Raw genomic sequence first — 18656 nt, 5'->3', positions numbered from 1 at the left:
TTATAAAAAAAAATACAATGAATTGAATATATTTAAACCAATAAGTTTAATACATCAAAAGATCAAAATATACATAACTGTAAACCTATTTTTTTATTTGAGTATTTATCAGAAATAATTTAAATTACTTGGAGACAATGTTTGTCTTATAATAAAATTAACGGTACCAATTTTCTTGCACCAGATGCGCATTTCGACAATACATGTCTCTTCAGTGATGCTCGTGGCCAAAATATTTGCAATCCAAAGCTTATATAAAAGATGAAGAGCTATAATCCAAAAGGTCCAAAAAGTATAGCCAAATCCGTGAAAGGAATCAGAGCTTTGCATGAGGGAGATACATTCCTTTATTTAAAATAATTTCTAATATTTTGTAACAGCATTATAAAGGATGCCGATTTGAAACAAAATTGTCATGATATGTCTTGAATTCTTTATCATTGCAGACTAAATCAATACTAAAAAACCGCATTGTAGCATTTTGTTTTTTTAATGATTAACAATTATCTGTAAATATGCACACGTTATGATTAGAGTACACAACTTGTCACTGGTATAATTGTGTACTTTGCTTCTACGTTGTTCTACTTCTACATCTGAAATTGAATGCCAAGTTCAACACCTTTTCCCGTATCAATTTATGTATACGCGTTCGATATTAGAATCACGTAACTTTAATTATTTAACAAATAATGAACGCTCACTAGCTAGCTATATTTATCGCATAGTAGTCAATAGTATAGTGTATTAAGTGCAGGATTACGATTATACGCACGCAGGAAAAGCAGTCGGAAAAAATAACAGGGGTGTCATCGCCATTGTCTTTATCTATAAAATGTTCTCCGGCACAATGTTGTTATTCAAATACTTTTTTTATATATTTTAAAGCTACAATGCTTCTTAGATGAATCTAAAAGTGATATTAATCTAAAAAATCCTGGATTTTTTCCAAAATCTACAACCCTAAAATAAGAAGACCTTTGAACACATTCGACTTACACTAAGAACAAAACAAAACGCACGTCATATATAGAATAATTAGATTGATCGGTTCTGTTTTCATTAAAGAATTGTATTCAATCACAATGAATATAAAACATTGAGTTGCTAAAACTGTACACTATATTAAAACCAATTAATTTATTTAACATATAAATTAGATATTATACAATGATTTAAGGCATCAATAGTTTTCCGGTTTTAATATCTCATAGTTTTTTAAAACCAGGATAACAAACACAAACTGAAGGAATAGCATGAATTCAAAACGAGGTTAGACTTGATACGCCGAAAGGAGAAGCATTTTCTGCTATATAATACGTCTTTAATACAAAAAAAACGTCTAATATCTTTGAGCAGATAATACAATAAAATGGGGAAAATATAATTGATCTTGTACTATAAAGCTTGCTTTACCTCTCCAGCATCCTTATAGGAACAATTTCTATACTTCAACGTTATCATGTACTTAGAACAGTCTGGGTTAAAATATAAGCCATTGTAATACATTTCTATACCAGTATTCAAAGTAAAGTTCAATGTCAAGATCTTTATGTAAGCTGCTTAATGTTGTAGATCAATAGTCACGTTGGCAAAACAAACGACAGAAGAAAAAAGGATTGAAGGTATTATCGATGATTCTATATAATTGTTTTATACTACATAGATATAAGTGGTTGTTTTTTTTTAATATAAATTGAAATCTGAAATTTTCAATTAATATTCAATAAAATAAGACATGAAACATCTTTTTGATTCTTGATTCACACTTTTTGAATAATAAATGAATATTAAGGGTACGGAGATGTTATTTGGTTGCCAATAAGACAACTAATTTTGCAAGCTGAAATAGTAAAGTGAACACTCGATTGTACATATCTAGTACAATATATTTGAAAAATACCATGTCTTGTACCAGGAATTTATCTCAATATGGAAAGCTGTGCGGTGGCCAATAATTGTTTACTACCACTTCATTTTAACCGTGGTGGATATTTGTCTATAAATTGACAATAATACTATATTTCCTCTTTTTTATATTCATTTGTAATAATTTGTAATATTTTTATTTCATTCAATGAATGAGAATTACACAATACTTATTAAAAATGACAAATAACAATGAATGAAAATATGATATCCTTATTTATGAAGAAAAACAAAAAAAGACAAAATGCTTTTCTCTGTGAATACGTCATCGGTTATACGTATTGTTTTAGAATCTGCTTTTAAAGGTTTTGAATCTATATCGACATGCTATTACTTAGTAGTAAAAAGCTTTTGCTGTCAGATCTTTAGATACCAGTTTTGTCGTCTCTGTAAAACCGATTATGTCCTATTCAAGAATGTTAAATTTTGTTGAGTGTGGAATTCATATCCCTTGATTTTTCTTTTCATTATCGATTTAGAAGATTTGAACATTGGTAAGCTCCTGGTACAAAATGAAAAAGACAATTAAATGTACGTGGTATAAAACATGTTGCAACATAGAAATGGAAAGTCCAAAATTGGGAGTTAAGTCAACAATTTAATGTAGTTGAGGTATTCAAAATAGTTATTTAGAATTCAATTATTCAGCTTTGATTGAAACTCCAAAGGAGCATATAACTAGCCTATAATTATCCAAGATTTCCTATATGTTAGTTTTGTGGGGTTAATCCTGAGTTTCCATGTGAATGTTAATACTTAGTTCCTTTATTAAGCAATTTAATTTGCACACAAAACCGATGTTGTTTTGGGCTTTAACTGCGGGGAGGTATTTGTCATAGAGGTAAGAAAAGTGTATTGCAACATTTTGGTCTGTAACAATAGTCAATAATTATTTATATTTTATAACAACCGTTGTAAATGAAAATGCCCGAATAGAATTCAGTTTCATCATCCAACATAAAACTCACTCTTAAAGTCCTTAGATAGCTAGATATTGAAAGAAGCTGCAGTGAAGAATTTCGGATTTGGAACCTGCAGACTTTATCTGCAACGGGGTATAAAAGAAAGGTGATAATAGGTATAAGAAGGTTTTAGCATATTGTCTCCGCACATTTTGTGTATGAGTTTATAATTTTATTGAGACACGCTTCAATAAAGGTCCCTTGAATCAATATACTAATATATGTTATGAAAAAAAATCAGTGTTTTTTACATTGATTTATAAATACACAACTTCCCTAATGTTTTACGAATGGTTTGATTTCTGTAACTGATTAATATCGACTTTTGATGACAAGGAAATGTTGAAAATAATTAGAACTTTTTAAGACCTAATTACAGAAAATAAATTCAGCAGACAAATATTAATGATTTTTCCTTTAAATGCTTCAGTAAACTAAAAATGTCAACCGCGTTGAAGTGATTGATGATATTAAATTTCTATATTGCAGACAATTTATGTTACAATCATCCATATATAAGATAGGAACCGGAAGTGTATATTGTTTATATATTCTTTAATAGTATTTAAGTTACACGAAACGATTGTTACAACCGCTGTAAAAGACTTTTGCATGAAGACAATCTTACCTTTGAAACTGGATATTAAACATTTCAAACCTATATTTTCTCATGAACAATATCAATGACCAATCTAATAAGATCAATTATTTTATATAAATAATAAATAGAACATAAAATTAGGGGTCAATGAGCACGTTTTCAAAAATCGATCGTCAAATACAGAATAAAATTGAGAATGGGAATAGGTATAATTAGTTATCAAAGGTACCAGGATTATAATTTAGTACGCCAGACGCGCGTTTCGTCTACATAAGACTCATCAGTGACGCTCAAATCAAAATATTTATAAAGCCAAACAAGTACAAAGTTGAAGAGCATTGAGGATCCAAAATGCCAAAAAGTTAAATGTGTCAATGAAACACCAACCCGACAAGAGAGCAAATAACAACTGATTCATTTTTGTGACAGTATATGGTTTTTCCTACAAACAAGGTCCATACTCAAATATTTGAGTATCAAATTAAATCATGTGATAGTTAATATTGCAACCTAAAAACGCCTTCAAATGACACTATAAAAAAAAAGAAGATACATACACTGGGTTGGGGAGATATTAAACATTGAAATTAGAAAAAAACACAGACCTCTTCGTTAGAAGAAAGAAACTGGGCGAAAAACACCACACAGAGAAGAAAGGTTGAAGAAGACAAACCCTCAAAATTCAGCGGTGAAAACATGGGTACTCAGGTGAGACAAACATTTCCTTTTAAACTAGTTGCAGCTGTTATGTTACTCCTGTAGGCATTTGTAAATGAAAATAAGGCCTTATACAGTATAATATTGTCAAATATCTAGTGTCTAACTATAAGTAGATATAGAAAGATGTGGAATGAGTGCCAATGAGACAACTCTCCATCCAAATAAGAATTTATAAAAGTAAACCATTATTGGTCAAGGTGCGGCTTTCAACACGAAGCCTTGGTTCACACCAAACAGCAAGCTATAAATGGCCCAAAAAACTACTAGTGTTAAACCATTCAAACGGGAAAACCAACATATATAAACCATGCACGTAGTAACATTTTATTATCTCATTCTTATTAATGCCCCGACGTGAAAAATTGAAAAAAAAATCATTTGTTTTTTTCGTCAGAACAATAGCATTTCATTTAGAAACTGCAAAAACATAAGACAAAAGAATATGACAACATCAGAGCAGATGGTTCATGCAAATGTCATATAGTAGACCTTAAAAAAAGTTCTAAATAGAAGAACAGATTCTGCCATTGAATACTGTTTTTAAAATTTTTACCAGATATTTTGATGCAAATTTTCACTGACGCTACTATAACACCCAGGTCAATTGTTCGTAATTATAATGTTATATTTTTTCGAAAAAATAAGGATTTTCTTATCCCAGGCATAGATTACATTTGCCGTAATTGGCACAACAGCATGGACATTTGGATCAGCAATGCTCTCCAACTTTGTACTTGTTTGGCTTTATCAATATTTTGATATGAGCGTCACTGATGAGTCTATTGTAGACGAAACGCGCGTCTGTCTTCCTATACCTGGTACCTTTGATAACTAATTATATTGCTGAGTACATACAGTTTCCCTACAAAATCACTTTTTAAATAAGTGAAATATTTTCTTATCTATCATTAATCAAACCTTGTTTTTCTGGTAATCTGATTCCCACAAGTCATAAGCTGGTCAGAGATACATGTGAATTTATAAAAAGAACCAAAGATTCGTTAGGGGAAATTCGATTAAGGTCCCTTTTCAGTATGCCATATGAATGATAATTTAACCACTCCAAATTTCTGTTCAAAGCATAGATTCAAAATTCAAAAATCATTATAAAATGTGTGTGGTGTTTGTTCAAAGCAACATAACTCAATTGCAATAATCTTTTTTCTTAAAAGTATCACCCGCGATGCATACAACGTTACTATCAATTGTTTAATTTGATAAGGATGAATGGAAAACTTCGCTCGTTAAAATATAATGGGACTAAAAAACATTACATACTACCGAAACATATATTAATTTGAAATCTAAAACATCATTTTTTTAACTACTAATACAACTTGAAAAGTTGCTAATACCGCAGTCCCACTAGTCCACGATCGCACTACTATCTGTGAAAAAAATAAAATGTTGATGATCGTAGTACGATCGTGTAGATCGCAGTAAGGTCGTATCACGGTCGTGGTGAGGTCTTCAAGATCGTGATGAGTATGGCCAACTTTGAACATGTTCAAAACAATCGTGGTGCGGTCGTGGTGACATCAGGTCGCAGTAGAAGCGTAGTGAGAGCGCACTAAGGTCGTTGTAAGATCGCAAAGGTCGCTGCACTATCGTAGCGAGAGCGTAGCGAAAGCGTGATTTTATTCAGAGAGACTGCACTACGATCTTACAGCGACGTTATTACGACCTTACTACGATCATCACGCTCTCACCGCGACACAAGTGCGCTTCTACATCGATCATAGGACGTTTACACCACGCTGTTCAAGACCACAGTACGAATCTGGCACGCCCTTGCCGTCCTCATCACGCTCTTCTTACGACCTCACTAAGTTCATACTACGACCATCATTCTCATTGTCATTTTCATATAAAATATGTTAAATCTCTCCAGGTTTTATTTGTCTGTATGTAATTAGGACTTCTTTTTTGTAACGGCTCAACCATGCTTTTCGTTTTTATATAGATTAGACCGTTGGTTTTCCCGTTTGAATGGTTTTACACAAGTAGTTTTTGGACCCTTTGTAGCTTGATGTTCGGTGTGATCCAAGGTTCCGCCTTACCTTGACATATAATGGTTTACTTTTATAAATTGTTACTTGGATGAAGAGTTGTCTCATTGACACTCATACCACATCTTCTTATATCCATTGACACATCTGTGTCATCTCTGCTATCGTTCACTAAGATATCGTCATTTGAGCTTGATGGACCAGAAATAGGTTTTAATTTAGGCTGGATTGGTCGGTACGACAACTCTGCTGGATCAGGATTCGTTACTATCAGAGCTCCATTTGCCTTTTACATTAACCCCTAACACCACGCCCACGTGTTCTAGTAGATTTTGGTGGCATGACAGTATTGTTTTCGAGAAATCTACGTATAAATTAAAAATAAAAGGAATGGAACTGTAATGATATGGAACACGATGTTGACGTTAATGATGAGAACGTAGTAAGATCGCGGAATGAACGTAGTATAATTGCTGTAAGAACGTGCTATAATCGCTGTAGAAGCGTGGTTAGATCGTGTTTCAATCGGATAATTCGTGGTATGGTCGTAGTGAGAACGTGATGAGCGTAGAAAGATCTTGATAAGCGTAGTGAGGTCGCAGAATAAACGCGGTGAGAACGTGGTTCAATCGTAGAAGGATCGTCGTAGAAGCGTAATGACAACGTAGTACCATCGTGAAAGCAACGAAAATTCAAATTTTCATGCCGCTCATACCGCGACCTCACCACGATCTGAATTTATTGTAGATCGCGGTGAGCGTGATGCGATCGTGGTCTACTGGGACTGGGGCTTAAATTAGAAAATACTTTGGATTTTGAGAAAAACAAAAACTTGTTTACACATTCAAAAAATATTATTTTATTATAGGAATGGTATTCGGACGCACGAAATTTATAAAAAAAAATTTAATAAACTATTTTTTTAAGTATTAATTTTTTTATTTACAAATAAAAAATAAATAAATAGATAGATGTATAAATTAATTAATTAAACCAATAATTCATTTGTTAATTGATTGATTGATTTAGAAATTAATTAATTAATTTTTTACTAATAAATCAAATAGTTTTTTTATTGATATTAATTAATATACTAATTTTTATTGATTTATGTATTAATCAATCAATTAAATAAATAGATAATTATCATATTTTAATTTTTGTTGGTCCATGGTTTTTGTTGTTATTTTGGTTGTTACTTTTTTGTTGATGCTTTTTTTTCCGATTTCTAACATTTGTTTAACAGAACAAAATTATTATAATAAAAACATTTTGTATGTCTTTTTTTCCATTCAAATTTCGATGGATATGTTAACACTTAAAGCTGCATACGAATAATTCAGATGATCTAATGTGTAATTTGATGAACTTTAAATTTTTGAAGCTAATTTCAAAACATTAAGACAATCTTAAGTTATTGTATATAGTTTAAACATACTTATTTATAGTGGATTGGGAAACAGGTTTTGCAACTTTTATTAATCCCTTTCCACTTTTTGGGTGCGAGTGCTGCCTTGTAGCGGCATTAGCCTACTTTTTTTCGAGATCTACAAGGGTGTCTTTAACATGCAAGAGATATGTCTCTCTCTTAACACGGATCAGCCATTTATCGCCCCCCTTCCGACGGACTACCATCGTTTCCTCAAGACCATACTCGAAGATGTATATTGTATGGTTCAAATATATTCATATCAACTGGTGTTCTGAAATTCAAATATTTAAGAAAGTCTATATATTATTCTAAGTTCATTTAGTTTTTGATAAATCAAATGTATATATTTCAGTTTAAAATTGTTTTTTTCTTTTCAAGTTTTGGATAATATAGAATTTAATCTGACATATTATAAAAGCATGTAACAACAACAAAAACGTACTAATAGCATTTTGTAAGTACTACTGATAATGAACTTGAATATTTAACACAACACCACATAATAATGTAACCAGATATGTGCCTACGCAGTGAAACAATTATGACCATATAATAAAGTATGCTTATTAATTTCGTTATTCATCTGCTGCTAATAATATGAAAATGAATAGGGAAATATATTAAATACAAGTAATGATTTAGCAAGTGCAATATCAATGTCGATAGTAGTAATGAGACTCGTTTACCTACACAAATATATATATATATATATAAGAGATAGAGAGACAGCGAGATAAATTAACGATAATTTCCAAAAGATTATCAGTATCTTATGTCATTGTGCATATACAAATGTATTTATTATCCTGTTATTTAGAAGACTTTCCTGGTTTCGCTTAATAAAACATGGACATAAATTTAAAGTAAAGGACGCACATCCTCAGTTATGTATACCATCAATGCACATGTATTTGCAACAAATTATGGACTTTTTGAATAGAAAAGTGCAAAAATATCACTTGATGTTTGTACTAGCTTACATATCTCTTTATTTACAGTTCATGCAATCCCATCTAGAAAGGTTACTACCAGATAAAGCGGCTGGTCAATGATTAAAAGAGATGCTGATAAACTTGTGAAGGGTCTTGGTCTACAATTAAGAAAAATATAACGATTTATGAGAATTAATAGCACTGAGTTTATGTGAGTTTATACTTAATAAAAGTCATATGTTCCTTCAAATAAAACAAAAACACAAATGGATTTTTTTTACCATGAAACAAGAATACATCTATAAACTTCACATTTACTATGAAGCAAGTGTACATAGACTTCATTTACTCTGGAACCAGTGTTCATACCATACACTTCATTTACCATGAAACAAGTGTATATAATCTTCATTTATAATGAGACAAGTGTACATGAACATAATTTATCGTGAAACAAGTGTACATGCACTTCATTTACCCTGGAACAAGTGTACATTAACTTCAATTACCCTGGAACAAGTGTATTTACTATGAAACAAGTGTACATAAACTTCATTTACTATAGAGCAAGTGTACATAAACTTCAACTACTATGAATTAAGTACACATAAACTTCGTTTATTATAACGCAAGTGTACACAAACTTCATTATCTATGAAACAGATATACGTTCATTTCATGATATATGGAAATTGTTTTTGATCAAAATTATTAAAAAAACAATTACTGTCTTTATGTACTTTAATTTAAGGCAGCTATTTGTTTGCAATGTCTATATGATTATGAATTCGTAAATCTCACCGCACAAGTTTGTTGTACACTGAATGCAGAAACAATGTAACATTGAAAATGTAGTTTTAATTTAAAATATACCTCCACATTACTGATATTTTTACCTGACAAAAATAGTATATAAATATGTTAAATGTAATGAAATGGAAAGTTCTATGCATTTAATGATTAACACTTTAACATCCTTTCAAAACACATGTCAGTAGTATCAATTAATGTATATATTTAGAAATAAGAACTGTAGCACTCCGTAAACTACGTCCTTGTGTGGAATCACCCATATATTGTTTGGTTCCATCAGTGCATCTAACCGTTTAAGTCCGTTTGTACCGGATACGTTGTTCTATATTCTAATCAACCTTATGAATTATTAATTGTTTCCTGCTTATTAACAGTGTCTGTCGCATGCATGCCAAGGCTCCGTGTTGAAGGCCGTACTTTAACCTATAATGGTTTACTTTTTAAATTGTTATTTTTATGGAGAGTTGTCTCATTGGCACTCACACCACATCTTCCTATATCTATATAATACATTTTCTTTTGCATTTTATTTTAGTCTTGAGGAATGGCGAATTATGGTTTTGTTTTTTAACCGTTATGGTCCGTTTTAAAAGAGAGACGAAAGATACCAAAGGGACAGTCAAACTCATAAATCTAAAACAAACTGACAACGCCATGGCTAAAAATGAAAAAGACAAACAAACAACAGCACACACGAAACAACATAGAAAACTAAAGAATAAACAACACGAACCCCACCAAAAAACTAGGGGTGATCTCAGGTGCTCCGGAAGGGTAAGCAGATCCTGCTCCACATGCGGCACCCGTCGTGTTGCTTATGTGATAACAAATCCGGTAAATAGTCTAATTCGGTAGGTCATTATAAGTCACTATATTGAATGATTTTATATGTATTAGTCTAATGGTTGCTAGTCAACATAATATAGGTTATTTAATTACAATCGCATTCATGCTCTCAGGCGTATACACAAGTGATTATTCGAGATTTTGTGTGTAAAACTGTTAAAAGTTATAATCCACTCGAAACTTCGAAAGCGTGAACTAGAAACCGTTCAAAAGCAAAACCCGAAAAAAGCGTATGCCGGAAACATTTAAAAATAAACAACAAACCGAACAAAGGCCAAACCGGTACCGTTAAAAGGCACAAACGTTTACGAGAAAATATGAAGTTTTCTCACTTTTATAGAAAGATAGATAGTTATGAGTTACAGTTTATGACTAAAATTAGCAAAGACCCATCGAAACAACATTTGATACAAAAATTTAACAATACTTTTAGATATATGGATTATATATTGGCTCTCAATAATGACGACTTCAGTATGTATACTAAAGAAATTTATCCCGTTGAACTTACTTTAAATGAAGCTAATACTATCCGTATCATTCCGAGATACCAATTTCAGCCAGAGGGCCTTTTGTTTGAGAAAAAGTGAAATCTCAAAAATACTAAATTCCGAGGAAAATTTATGACGGAAAGTCCTTAATCAGATGCAAAATCAAATTCTCAAACACATCAAACGAATAGATAACAACTGTCTTATTCTTGACTTGGTGTAGGCATTTGTTATAAGAAGTATATACATAAAAAAAAACTACATGACATTGCATCCTGTGTGCACAAAATGAATTTACTATGGTTCCAGTTTAAAACAAAAAAGTAACTTAGCTGATATACAACAAAACAGCCTAAACAACCTAATAGAATTGGACTTACCATAGTGTGTGTACTTACATCAGCAAAACAGAACAAGCGCTTACCCTTCTGGATCACGTGATATCATCACTGTTGGGGTTCATGTTGGTCAATCTTTAGTTTTCTATGTTGTGTTTTGTGTAGTGTTGTTTTACTTTCTGTCAAATTTTTTTACAAGGGCATTTTTGGTTTTTTTCTCGATTTATGAGTTATAACATTCGTTTATCTTTATGAATCAATCAAATTAAGGTCATCACTCAAGAAATTTTACGGTCACCATCATAATCTGATTGGACATTATGACAAAAGTGTGTCAGAAATCATATCTGATATTCTATCTCAGTCATAATAACCTTCCATCATTACCGGACTGAACAAAGAAATAACACGACAGGTGCCGTATACGGTGCAGGATATGCTTACCCTTCCGGAGCACCTGATTTCACTTCCAGTTTTTAGTGGAGTTCTTGTTGTTTCCAAATTATTATTTATAACTGTTGATGTAAATGTCCTTTGGTTTTTGTGAGTCTTTGTTTACTCTTTGGTTTTGATTGTTAATGTCTTTCGTATCATGGTAATTTGCTGGAACGCAGTTCATTGCAGTTCATTGCTGCGTGGTACCTCTGTTGCTAGTCATAGTCGGCATGTGTTTAAATTTATTTAACCAAAAACAAAATGGACCTGTGAATTAGCGTTTTATTAATGCTAAAATTCCGAAGGCGTAAACAAATATGCATATTTTGATGTAAATTTTATTATGTTACGTATATTCATCTATATAAAAAAATCGTAAAAATACTAAACTCCTATAAAAGTTCAGGTACTTAATCAAATGGCAAAATCAACGACTCAAACGCATCAAATGAATGGACAACAACTGTCAAATTCCTAACTTGGAGCAGGCATTTTATTATGAACAAATGTTTCATTATGATTTTCGTCCTGTTTATCCACATAGTACGATTTCATTTCGATACGGTATTTGTGCATAGCATGCAACAGCGGCGCGGGAATGAAAATAATTTGAACAAAACTCCGAGGAAAATTCAAAACGGAAAGTACCTAATCAAATGGCAAAATCAAACGATAAAACACATCGTACGAATGAACTACAACTATCATACTCCTGACTTGGTACATGGATTTTCTTATGTAGAAAATGGTGGATTGAACCTGGTTTATAGCGCTAGACCTCTCACTTTCATGACAGTCGAATCAATTCCATAACATTGACAATAATGCGTGAACAAAAATGTTGAAACGTCAAAAGCATTGAATGACAACAGCGAAGCAATAGAGATAATGCCAATATATTTAAAGGAGAAAAATGTGTATTTTGTTGAATATGTCGGAACATAAACTCATTACTCAATTTAAGATCGACCAGTTGTGTCCAGAAACATTCGCGTATATATTCTCTGTAATGACTCTGTCACAGCTGTAATAACATGAGCAACACGACGGGTGCCACATATGGAACTGGATCTGCTTACCCTTCCGGAGTATTTGAGATCATCACCAGTTTATGGTGGAGTTCGTGTTGTTCATTCTTAAGCTTTGTTATGTTGTATGTACTATTTTTTGTCTGTTTGTCTTTTTTTCATTTCCGGCCATGGCGTTGTCAGTTTATTTCCAATCTTTGAGTTTGACTGTCCCTCTTGTACCTTCCGCCCCTCTTGTACCTTCCGCCCCTCTTTTAAGACTTATATTTAGAACAATAATTCTAAAGTTTTGGCTTGCAATGCCCTTTAATATCATTTTCGATTTGGTCTTTAATTATTTAATCTTATTAGAGGTCTGAAATAAGCAAATTGTCAAAAACTCACCTCTTCAGATCGAGTTGTGAATCTATATCAAATATTATTGGTGTCCAATCACATTGAAATGCTACAAAACCCAGGGAAAACATTATAGAAGTTTACATATTGGTACCATATACGACAGAAAGGAAATAATATAAAAAAAAAATGGCTGTTTTCTGCTCTTTGTCGGGTTGTTGTCACTTTGACACATCCCCATTTCTTCTCTCAATTTTATATCCTTACAAAATTTTGTAAACACTTAAGTTGTTTTTGATGGGTTTTTTTTATAACTTTCTTTAATTTTATTTCTAGGTTAGTTTAACTTAAACTTGTTTTTTTTCAAATTGTATGAAAGCAAAATATGATGAAAACATGCATTTATCGATATTTAATAACCAACAAAGTTTTCTGACAAACTCATATATTTCATTTTAAATGGTTTATTTATTACAACTAGAAGAATTTTGGAATATTCTGTGAATGGCATTTTAAAACCGATAATAAAATGTTTCCTACTAGGTTTATTTTGTTTACACTTTTCATCGGTAATATAGCCATCAAATAAACAAAATTTGTGAACACCGTGACAACGCCCCTTTCCTGCTGATTTCACTTTAACCCGCTATGAAACTATTAACATCTATGCTATTTTGGTAATGAATTATGTTAATCTTACAGGAAATGAATATGTTTTCTTTCCATAAAACATGTACATAGCTTATGAAATTATATACACTTGATGTTCGTTCAAAAATATTTGTAAGTTAACTTGCATAAATATTTCGAACAGGTGTTGAAGTTAAAAAAAAGTTCACAAATTGTACACTTTTATCATTCATATTCTTTCGGGAACATGCATTTTAGAATAAGGACATTAGAACTGTATCTTCTTATTGATTAGTTTGTGCGTACCTAAAGTTCTTATTTAGTACAACCTTATAGTCCATGCACGTTGTCGCGTGGTAACAGCCATTATTAAACATTTGTGATTGTATACGCACTCGCATTTAGCACTTGTTCTTGTAATTGACATTGGTATGAACGAGTGTTCACATAATACTGAATTACTTTCTCTTTTAGATATGTAATTAAGAAAACCAAATCTATTTTCAAATAACTAATGTTTGCATGTATAATGTCATCCATTATGTGTTGAATACAAAAACTGGTGACTCGAAAAGATCTATAAAATTTGTATGTTAAAAAATAGCTAATCAAGTAAACAAATATGGACAGTTTGTTTATTTCGGTATTATACCTCTCGAAAAATTAGGTTGAACATCAAGTGGAGAATTTTTTTTTAACATCTGTTTGTTTTCATGTTAAAGACATATGTAGATACGTGTTTTGTGTGTCTGTCATCAATAATCGGGGAAATATTTCACACGCTGATGTCTTTTTAAATATGTTTTTACCAAGTTGATGAAAACGAATTCGTAAAACGGTAAAGTATGTATAAAATCCAATTCCTCACATCGAATGTTAGTATGTTCCTTATGGTTCTTTATATGATATGTTCAAATCAGTATACCCTTTTTACGAGTATGACGTGAGGGATCTTTAATTAAACTCGTTTCAACATTGTATTCGAGCCATGTCTACTATATAGAACCATGCTTTACCTTGTCTATGTTTCACACTCTTCATCTTCAGAAGTTGTACCAGCCGAGATCACTGAAAGACTGTTCACTATCCAAGTATTACCAAGGACTAAAACACTAAATTGATGAAATAATTATACACGGGAGAATTTGCACATAATATTATCAGTCAATCAAGTATAACTAATTATCAAAAAATTATTAATAAATTTACATGTTACAATAACAAATTTGATTGGAATAATTTTAAAGGCGCCATTTTAAAAAATATATACATTTCAGATTTGTGTACAGATTTAATATACTCATCATAGATTGAAATTTTATATTTGCTCCAGACGCGCGTTTCGTCTACTAAAGACTCATCAGTGACGCTCGAATCAAAAATTTGTAAAAAGGCCAAATAAAGTAGGAAGTTGAAGAGCATTGAGGACCACAAATTCCTAAAGGTTTTCCAAATAAAGCTAGGTTATTTATTCCTGAGGTAGAAAAGCCTTAGTATTTCAAAAACATTTTTGTAACAGTTAATCAATTCATGTCAACATAGAAGTGCTGACAACTGGGCTAGTGATACATATGTGGTGGTATTGTTTTATCTCTATCGTATTACCCAACATATCATTCAGATATTCGAAGACATCAGTCCGTCAGAAATCAGTTTTTTTATTCATAATTTATATCTAACTGTACATACTTGTAATAGGGTTTGAAGAACATGCGATATGTCATGAAAAGTGCAAAACAACAGAAATGGTTTATGAATTGAGGAAAAATTTGGTACCTATGCTATTGGTATGATATCAGCCATTATTTAGTCGTTGAAACTATAATGAAACTATTCAAGCCTGTCCAAATCATGCTTATTGCACTGCTTAAGGAACTGGTTGATATAATCTGGTCAATTAAGTGCATAAAAGTCGCTTGTGGTGTTACTATCAATAAACTTCTCATAGATATCACATTTAATGTTGGGAACTCTAGACGATCCATTTCCTTTACTGAAGACTCAATAGTGACATTCGAATGAAATTTTTAAAAAAGCAGGACAACTAACACAAAAGTTATGAACATGTTCAAAAACAATTTGGGGCCCTTTATAGCTTGCTGTTCGGTGTGAGCCAAGGCTCCGTTTTGAAGACCGTACCTTGACCTATAATGGTTTGCTTTTATGAATTGTGACTTGGATGGAGGATGTTTCATTGGAACTCATACCACAACTTCCTATATATAGAGAATAATACATGGCAAAATCCGTATCATATTTAGTATCATTCCGATGGCCTTTAGGCCCGAGGGATGATATTGCTGGAGGGTGATACGGCATGTAATGCGGATTTTGCCATATTTATACGCTTTCTCATATAGCACCTTGGTAACCTTCAGTTCTACTTTTGTTTCTTGTATTTTTTGTGTGTTTTGTATGGCATTTCAATGCATTCTTTGTTATAGTTGCATTTCGTGTGCCAAAAAACATGAAAACACGATGTGTGTGACGTCATATGCCAAACAATGATGTCATTCAATAAATTGCGTCACACACGAATCACCGTAATGTTCATTTAGGACCAATTTTGAAGAAAAGTATTTGTTGAGAAGCTTGTATAAATTTAAATGAACGTGAAAAGGAAGAAAAAAATGAGTAAGGTGTGATGCAGGGTATGATAAAAGGTGCGAGTCAAAGTTGCGCAATATGGAATAAACAGCAGGCATATATAAATATATGACAAATATATATATCTACTATATTGATATATTTCAAATTTATAGGGAAAACATTGGTTTATATGTTAATATTAATGACAAAATCAAGATAATTTCAAAATAGGAAGATGTGGTATGATTGCAAAGACAACAACTCTCAAATGAGACCATACGACGTAGAGGTTTATAATTTAATGTCACTGCACGGCCCCCCAACAAAGACAGGGTTGTATGCATAAAGAATCTTAGAAGATAGACGATGATTATAACTCATAAATCGAGAAAAAAAAACCAAGAATGCCCTTGTAAAAATATTCGACAGAAAGTAAAACAACGCTACAAAAAACACAACAAAGAACATTAAAGATTGACCAACATGAACCCCAACAGTGATGATATCAGGTGATCAAGAAGGGTAAGCGGATCCTACTCCTCATGTGGCATTTGTTCTGTTTTGCTGATATAAGTACACACACTATGGTAGGTCCAATTTTATTAGGTTGTTTGGGCTGTTTTGTTGTATATCAGCTAAGTTACTTTTTTGCTTTAAACTGGAACCATAGTAAATTCGTTTTGTGCACACAGGATGCAATGTCATGTAGTTTTTTTTATTTTATATACTTCTTATAACAAATGCCTACACAAAGTCAAGAATAAGACAGTTGTTATCTATACGTTTGATGTGTTTCAGAATTTGATTTTGCATCTGGTTAAGGACTTTCTGTCATGAATTTTCCTCGGAATTTAGTATTTTTGAAATTTTACTTTTTCTTAAACAAAATAAACTTAGTGACTATAACATGTTTGCTCTTTCTATTTATGTCATATGCTGAGCATTTGAACGTTTTATTAAAGTATGATATGGTTTCTGGTATTCAATTTGTTTAAGTATCCGTACAGCGTATACAGGAATGTGTTTATATTAATTCACTTTGGCGAAGTATTTAATGCATTTTGTTGGGTGACATTAAGGCTGAATTTTATTACAAACCTTTTTTTCCTATGCATGAGGCTCCATCGTATGATTCTTTCTTTGTGTTACGTCAGTATTTAACTGTTAATATCAGTGCAATGCTAAATACGGAAAGTGTGCAAATCTGAAAGGAAAATACCTTAAAATCATTTTTATCAATTTTCCACACTATGACATTAGGCATAGCCATTAGCGGGTATAGTTGTCTCTCAACGATTTGATGACAATATAGGAAAAACAGAGAGAATGCCAATATTCTGGAGCGGGTATAGTTGTCTCTCAACGATTTGATGACAATATAGGAAAAAAAGAGAGAATGCCAATATTCTGGAGGTTTTTTTTTATATTGTCGCATTCAAATAAATTACAATATGGGTAGTTGTTGATCAGTTCATTTTGTTTTGTAACGGCTATATACTTTCTTTTTTTTTCATGTACAAAGATCAAAATATTAGTTTCCCACGAGACAATATTTCACAAGTACTTTGGACACCAAATTATTGCAATTCCTGTTATTTGCACTGATAATTTTTTAACAATATTAAGTACTTTTGAAAGTCTTCATGTGAATGTGAGGCTTGTTTCACAATTACTGATATTATTGATTCCTTATTGGTATATACACTTGCAGATTTTCCTTCTAAAAAATTTAAAGTGAAAATTAAAACATTGCCTACAAATATATCTGAATGTTTATATATCGCACAGATTAACAACCGTCTGATCTTCTTTCACCACTCTTTTAATGACGTGAATTACATAGACTATTAAATTTCTGACAATTTGAATCATCTCGCGAAATTTAGTCAAACACTCGTACAAAGTTGTTAAGGAAAATTGGCATTGAGTGAAAAGAATTAATTAACAAGATACTCTCACCAACAATCAGGTGAATAAACTCATCATAGATACCAGGAATGAAATGTTATATTTACGTCAGACGCCCGTTTCAAGAAAACAAAGTCATTCCATACACATTTATTGCAAAACGTCGTTCAGAGTCAATACCAATAAGAATAATCGATTTCAAATTTTTAATCGAAATATGAATAGTGTAATTATTAGTAAATAGGTACCAGGATTATAATATAATACGTCAGACGCGAAAATAGTTATAAAGCCAAACAAGCAAAAAGTTGAAGAGCATTGAGGACCCAAAATTCCAAAACGTTGTGCCAAATACAGCTAAGGTAATCTATGTCTGTAATAATAAAATCCTTAGTTTTTTGAAAAATTCAAAGTTTTGTAAACTGGAAATTTATAAAACTGACCACATAATTGACCTTTAAGAATCGAAATGCTGACTACTGGGCTGTAGATACCCTCGGGGACGAAACGTCCACCAGCAGTTACATCGACCCAGTGGTCTAAATAGTTATCAAATGTGCCAGGATTATAATTTAGTACGCTAGACGCGCATTTCGTCTATATAAGAGTCATCAGTGACACTCATATCAAAATAGTTATAAAGCCAAACAATTACAA

General features: G+C 31.9%; 1 long non-coding RNA gene across 1 annotated transcript; it reads right to left on the bottom strand.

Annotated features, from left to right (window-relative positions):
* Window positions 1-8457: 8457 nt before the first annotated feature.
* Window positions 8458-14610, bottom strand: LOC139482876 (uncharacterized). Its single transcript, XR_011654991.1, has 3 exons — window positions 14519-14610; window positions 12921-12981; window positions 8458-8743 (listed from the first exon to the last, which is right to left on the bottom strand). It is a non-coding gene; the product is annotated as an uncharacterized lncRNA (long non-coding RNA).
* Window positions 14611-18656: the final 4046 nt, after the last annotated feature.

This window comes from Mytilus edulis, chromosome 7, assembly GCF_963676685.1.
Source record: "Mytilus edulis chromosome 7, xbMytEdul2.2, whole genome shotgun sequence".
In the NCBI taxonomy this organism is placed as follows: Eukaryota; Metazoa; Mollusca; class Bivalvia; order Mytilida; family Mytilidae; genus Mytilus; species Mytilus edulis.
The sequence above is the reverse complement of the archived record's forward strand: the minus strand, read 5'-3'. Positions and strand labels throughout refer to the sequence as shown.